Below are 7645 nucleotides of genomic sequence, written 5' to 3'. Positions count from 1 at the left end.
TAAACTCTTCAATCAATATTTACTGATTTGAAATTGCAAGGTCATTATTTCAATATTTTGACATGGAAAGACCAGATAAAAGCTGACCAATATTTTGTTTCAGTATTTTGTGAGCTTTTCAAAGAGGAATATTCTGTTTCGAAAATCTTTGGAATATGGATAACTGGTATTCATTTTGTGATTGTATGGGGCCTATTCAAATGTATCACAGTAAAACTATGACGGAACAATCGTGAGTAGACCAACAGTGTGAATCGTTAAATAACACTTTGTTTCATCTGCGTGTCAGCCCACACATTAAACCGCATTAGGAAAATGCGTTTCGCGACCTAGAATCACAATGCACAAGTTACCCCCAGCACATTGGAGCACATTAAACTGTAATTCAAATGTAACTGTATCTCAAATGTTTCACTGGCCTCACCCTGACTAAATAATTGTAGATTCGTCAGCTCGTGAAATCCTCGTCTTTTGGCATGGCATGGCAGTGCAAGACTAAGGATATAACTGTCTTCCGCGAAAATAAGTGTAGAACGTATGGTTACAATTACGTTTACCGTTTACAATAGGTTATCTCTTACTTTGAACCACATATCTATGAACAACCCTTCTATGACGTCATCTATTGATTTTTTTAGGTTTCTTATTTTCGTTTAAAACTTCTCATAGTCAGCTACAAATGCTGACAGTGTTGGGAATACACGGTATGAAGGTTATGACTAATGACTCTGTAGATGTTTAATCGAGTGAGTGAGTTGTGTTTAACACCGCTTGTAACAGTATTCCAGTTATATCGCGTCGTGTCAGCTTAATGTTAGAGGAAAGCTCGAAGTGATGCAGTTCTTAGACGTTTACCAGTTCGGTAACCCACGAGAACGGGTATGGTGCTGACAAACCTAGAAACATCATCGGGGCGATCCGGGATTCGAACCCACTATCATAGGTTTCTGCACAGCGAATCGCGGCGCCTTAGACGACTGGGCCACCCGTGCCTTCCATTAGTATGATGTTAATGCAGTAATTTGTCCACAAGTGAAGTACTTCTACTGATTGTCATATAATGTCTGTACATTTGAGATAGTAACAAGTACAAACCATCAAACACATTTATCTCCATGGGATTGCAGTCTCGGTTATCCTCTTTCTGTTGATACAGAGTGTCCTGATGGCTGGTTTGGTGTCAATTGTGACTCGAAATGTTCAGCTGGATGTCGTGTATCTTCGTGTAATCGGAAAACTGGAAGATGTAGCTGTAAACCTGGATGGACACCTGGGTCTTCTAACAGATGTGACAGTAAGTACCTGTAGTTGGGACTTACAACTTAGAAGACATGATGTGTAAATCTGACATGATTGCCAATATATGGACATTTGTGAGACCCATCCAATTGTTGAAAACAGTTGTTGTCTTTAGAGTACTTACTTCAGAATAAGCAAGTCATCGGAGATGTAGTTGTTTTTTATTTAGATTACTTTGCCCTGTATGTATTGATGTTAGCTGTATGTATATGTCATGACATTAGTATGATGTTAATGCAGTAATGTGGCTACAAGTAAAGCACTTCTGTAGGCTAACAATTCGAAGGTCGCGAGTTCGTGTCCGACGGATTCTCACAAAAAATGGTTGCTTGTCTTTGAGACATGTGACCTATGGCAGAGATCGTCCTCACAATGGCGTGGCGTCTCGTGACTTTAGTCTACACACTCGTCCCATTCCGTAATCAACAACATACCGAGTGGTGAAGAATGAGCCGACGTGGCGCGAAATGAAAATGGCCCCAGGCGTCAGACGTCAGACGTCAATCTCGCGAGTACGTATTAATGACATGGTATTTAATCATTCGGCGGGTGATTTTTGTAACAGAAAAGTGTGGTAAGGAACACTAGAAGGATGATGTGGATAATAGTAAGGAACGAGGGAGGCATGGGGATGGCTAGTGACGACTCAAGGGTGAGTTCGCTTTCGAATCAGTACTGAAAAAATGTAGCGGGTGAAAGTAGTTTGTGTGAATGTTCCAGGACAGTTTCCTGTAGCCAAAATATTCGAATGAAAAACCATTTTATCCTTTTTACTCGACGTTTTTGTGTGAAGAATATTAGGAACCGCTATAGACTCTTTAATAGCCACTAAACGGCCACCTAACCCTGATGATCGTAAAGGGGATCGAAGGGCTAAGGTTAGAGTTCGGGTAATCTAATAGCCACTAAACGGGAACCTAACCCTAAAGATCGTAAAGGGATGATTGATCGTAAAGGCCATTCAAGGGCTAAGGATAGAGTTCGGGGTAACAGGGACGGGCAAGCCTGTACACCGCGTTGAGCTGGGTGTAGGTCATTGTGTGATGCGGCGAACGGTCACTGTACATGGAAAGTTGGCTGGGACATTTCTGCAACACTAAGCACAGTCTTTCTATATCAATGAGCACACAACGCATAGTGATACACCCAATGGCCAGAAGGCGGTGTTCATTTGTTTCAGTGTCATAATATGTATGAGTGAGTGAGTTGTGTTTTACGCCACTTTTAGCTGTATTCACGCATTGTGTCCATGTAGGGATTTCAAACCTGGGCTTTCGACGTTACAAGCGAATGCTATAACCACAAGAATACCCCACCGTCCCTTATATGTATAAGTTTGGTGATGAAGTGACAAGGATGAAACAATGACTAATCAATAACTGGTGTGTCCGCCATGTTTGGCCATACATGCACGACACCTTGATGGCATACTGGTGGATTAATTTGCGTTTGGTTTCCCTTGGTATTGTCCACCATTCCGCCTGAAGAGCTATCCCATGGCTTGGCCACGTTGTAAATAAACAAATAGAGCTATGTTATTATAAATTAAGTGTCAGAACATTCCTATTTCATATATTGCTTTGACATTTCAGCTGTGAATCTTCACAAATACACAGACCCTTTTTTCGTTAGTATGTTAGTCAACACGGACGACCGAGAAGGTTTGCTAAACAGAACAAAATTTGGGCATATTCGTTCTATGTGGACCTAACTTTTAAAATGTAAACTTTTTCTTTAATAATACAAAATGGTTCTTCACATAACTGTCATTTAAAATATAATGATACCTTTTTGATGATAAAATATTCAAATAGTCAACACGGAAGGCCGAGAAGGTATGCAAAAAAGTACAAACATTTGGGCATATTCGTCCTATGTGGACCTAATTTTTAGAACTAAATAGTTAAATTAGTTAAATAATGCCAAACGCTTTTTCACATAACAGTCATTTAAAATATAATGATAGGTTTTTGATGATAGAATATTCAACAAATATCACAAATATCACTTGTATTTAAACCATATGTTGTATGTTTTCATACTTAAGGTGAACTTTGTGGTGATAATTAGCTACAATCTCCCTTAACCTTATACGTCTTGCTCGTTGTGAGCATCACACTTCTGCTATGATAACATGGGGAAGTGAAGAGAGGGTGTTACTTTAAGGTTACTAGTATTCATTGCTTTTGAGATCACTTTCTGCGTGATAATCTACTTTCTTCTTTAAACATACCCTTTTCATTGACATCCTCAGATGTGCTCACCAACAACTTTGATTCAAACAACGAAACGTTGTAGTAGCGTCTTTAGAACGCGGATTCATATAGATTGCACACTGGTTTTTCGATTAATACCTCAATGAACCGAAAGAATTACACAATCAATCCTTAAGTAACATAATACTATACACCCAACATCATATATACATCAGCTGACCATATGGACATTAGGTTCTTCTTTGTTTTTGTTTATAAACTGTGCAATATTTTTATCAAGTGTATCTAAAAGTGTCTGTGTCTATGTCAATCAATACATCTTCAAGTTCAGAATACTGGCAAGTTCGTTATAATGGCAGACATTTAAATTGAAATGAGAAGGCTACAACCCCCTTAGTTCTTTAATTCGTGATTGTTGTAAGCATAACATTTCCTCCTACAGTATAATATGGATAATTAAAGAACGGATGTGTCTTTTGTCTATTTATTCCTGCATTTAACGTGAGGTCGCCCTAAAGTATTCTAATGAAGGACTTCTACGTGTTTATTCCTCCACACGTACACCTTCCGTTCTGGTTTTATGTTTAAAGGACAGGCTTATATTTATAAGGGAACATTAATGAGTATTTGTTGTTCAGAGTAGTTCTGTGTGCTGCACGTCACATAACAAACAATACACGATAGTAGAAGGACAGACTGATTTTGACAGCAAACTCTCTACATTATTGTCACATGACCACATGTGTTTTTTGAGTGAGTGAGTGTTTTACGCAGATTTGAACACTGTCAGTATTCAGTTATATCACAGTGTTTAATTTCGACCTGGGAGGAGAGCCCCGGGGGATGCAGGTCTTACATGTTTACCGATTAGGTGGACCCCATGAGCACGTGAATGGTGCTGACCTGACTGGGCCTCCGACCTCATAAAGACAGACATTCACGGGAGTATACGAACGTGTCCACCCATAAGGATATGCGTTAAGTAGATGTGATTTATTGAATGTATACAGTACACATGAGACATTTGAATTCCATATCAAGCAATGGTCTATGTTTCAAGCAATAATTTTATATACAAAATATGGATCTCTGTAGGGACGCCTGGGAAGACTACGTCCAATGAACAACATGCTTGTCACGGGATTACTCAGTGTTGATTGGTCTAAATCGGATCTGGCTTATTAAGTGTGGCTTAATCTAGTCTATATTTAAGCATAATTCCCACACTGCATTGTCTTGTTAGGAAATGATATACGAATTAGTTGTTTTTTTCGGGGATGAACGTATGCATTTCCTGCATTCCTTCGGGTATGTAATCCCAAGCCCAGCCTCAAAGTAGTTGATTTAAATACCATAAGCAATATTTTCGGATTTGAAATTACGTGGTCATAATTCAAACATTTTGATATGGAAACTATTAGTTAACACATTGTGACAAAGGACGTAATGAGTGTTGGCTTTAAAAAATACATGTGCTGTTTGGAAATATCAGGAGGACAATTTACAACTGGTATACATTTTGTGTAATAGATATCGACTCAAGGTGTAGTCAATGCTGCCTGACGATTTGAAATAATCGGTCCACTGAATCGGTCCGCGCTGAATGATACTTACGGTAGTGTTATGGTAGTGATGGTTGACTGTCCTTATTTTGTTATGTGGAGACGCGTCGTTTCGCGATGTATTCCGGTAACTGAGTTGGGAATAACTATTTGTTCAACCACAGATATCATGGTGCTGGGAAATTGATATTATATTTGGGGGAAGTTCGAGGATGATGTACATTATCAAACGATACAGCAAGCTAATCACACAACGCTGATGATGTTTCGCAACATTCTCATTTATTACCACACTTGTAATTTACCCGGAGTCAACATTTCACATGTGTGTTAATTTCCAGAATGCAATGGCGGCTATTACGAAGACGGACAAGTCTGTACACTGTGTGGAGCTGGATGTAATGGAGGGTGTGATGGCACGAACGGTCACTGCATCTGTAAAACTGGCTGGAGGGAAACTAGATGCAACAGTAAGTACTATCTTTGAACTATCATATGACTTCATGTAACATGCGTTCTTCGGCGCTCAATCATTTACATTACAGAATTTCGGAATTGACGTGACGGAGTGTCTGGGCTTCACAAAACACCACAATTTTGGTGTGTTCTCTGTTCGTGTTTCATGTCCAGGAATATTATGTTAATTTACTGAATGCCTTTAATATAACGTCCCATGCCATCATAAAACGTGCGTTATTCGACGCTCAACTACTTACGTTACAGAATGCGAGGACGACTATTACATGGATGGAGGTGACTGTGTCGAGTGTGGTGCTGGATGTGAGTCGGGGACTTGTAACGCTAATACCGGGACCTGTAGCTGTGAGTCGGGGTGGAAAGGACATCGATGTGCCACAGGTGCGTGTCAGACTTTATACATATACTGTTGTCTTATTTCGTATTGACTTGTGTGATATGGTTTTATTCCAATTATCAACCATCAAACATGGGTGTATGCTTTCTTTTGCCCGGCACCTTATATAGTGCAGTTTAAAAACGGTTTGCGCGGAAAATCCCACTAAAATATGGGGCACATACAGCATTTTCCTTATTCATTCAAAACTTCGTAAGCTTTTTTACATTATTTTTTTACTGGTGAGAGGACAGTACACCTGGTATAACATAGAATGAGAGATGTAAGCACCTTTTGCCCGAGTGGGCTACTACTGACACCTGGCAGTGCTCACAGTAGAAATCACTACTTCATCTGCAGTTTGTACTGAGGGAACATATGGACGAGGCTATACAGGGAAGTGTAACACCGGATGTAAACCAATGTGTCTGTGTTGCTTGGGTACACTATTAGCATCCCTATAGCCCTGGTGTATGTATAATATCGTCCTTTCTTGAAAATCAGTAGGGGTGGGGAGGTGTTTGGAGGGCAGGGTTGTTTTATCTTTCTTCTTTCTTTATGTCTCACCAACTTTTCATGATCAATTGTAAATGTGTTGTCGTTAGTGGCCAAAATAATTTGTCTATGGACTTCACACATTGTTCCCATGTGGGGAATCGGACGCGGGTCTTCGGCGTGACGAGCGAACGCTTTAACCACTAGGCTACCCCACCGCCCCTCCATTGTAGAAGAATTGGGGATAATCTGCTGCTGCACAATTAGACGTTTAATCTGTGTCCCAGAGTTTTATCTTCTATGTTAATACAGAGTGTCCTGACGGTCGTTATGGTGCCAATTGTGTCTCGATATGTTCACCCGGATGTCGTGTATCTCCGTGTGATAAGAAAACTGGAAAGTGTAAATATGACGGAGGTTACTACTGTAAACGTGGATGGACATCTGGGTCTTCTAACACTTACAGATGTGACAGTAAGTTCCTGCAGATGTGAGTTACAACTTTTATGACATGATGTGTAAATGTGACATGATAGTCAATATATGTACATTTGTGAGACCCATACAATGGTTGAAAACATTTGTTGTCTTTAGTGTACTTATTTAAGAATAAGTTATGCAAGTCATCAGAGATGTAGTTGTTTTTTATTGAGATTACTTTGCCCTGTATGTATTGATGTTAGCTGTATGTATATGTCATGACATTAGTATGATGTTAATGCAGTAATGTGGCTACATTTAAAGTACTTCTGTAGGCTAACAATTCGAAGGTCGCGAGTTCGTGTCCGACGGATTCTCACAAAAAATGGTTGCTTGTCTTTGAGACATGTGACCTATGGCAGAGATCGTCCTCACAAGAAGTACAGTACCACAACTTCTTGTTAGCCCGACAGCTAGCCGACTGAGCTTCGTCCACACTGTTAAGCTTGGTGCTAATTTACCTGGTCATGTCTTAGACGTTACGGAACTGAACGAAAAGAGTCGAGTAGGTGACGAACACTTCCGAAGGTTACGGGTAGGCATGGCGTCTCGTGACTTTAGTCTACATACTCGTCCCATTCCGTAATCAACAACATACCGAGTGGTGAAGAATGAGCCGATGTGGCGCGAACTGAAAACGGCTCCAGGCGTCAGACGTCAGACGTCAATCTCGCGAGTACGTATTAATGACATGGTATGTAATCATTCGTCGGGTGATTTTTGTAACAGAAAAGTGTGGT

At 40.1% G+C, this 7645-nt stretch overlaps 1 long non-coding RNA gene across 1 annotated transcript; it reads left to right on the top strand.

The window, feature by feature from the left end:
• Positions 1-5424: 5424 nt before the first annotated feature.
• LOC139478252 (uncharacterized) lies at positions 5425-6893 on the top strand. The gene is made up of 3 exons (XR_011654297.1): positions 5425-5547; positions 5801-5935; positions 6738-6893. It is a non-coding gene; the product is annotated as an uncharacterized lncRNA (long non-coding RNA).
• Positions 6894-7645: the final 752 nt, after the last annotated feature.

The sequence above is a fragment of the Haliotis cracherodii genome, unplaced genomic scaffold (genome assembly GCF_022045235.1).
Source record: "Haliotis cracherodii isolate W230 unplaced genomic scaffold, xgHalCrac1.p SCAF_4, whole genome shotgun sequence".
Lineage (NCBI taxonomy): Eukaryota > Metazoa > Mollusca > Gastropoda > Lepetellida > Haliotidae > Haliotis > Haliotis cracherodii.
This window is presented reverse-complemented; position numbering and strand designations above follow the sequence as displayed.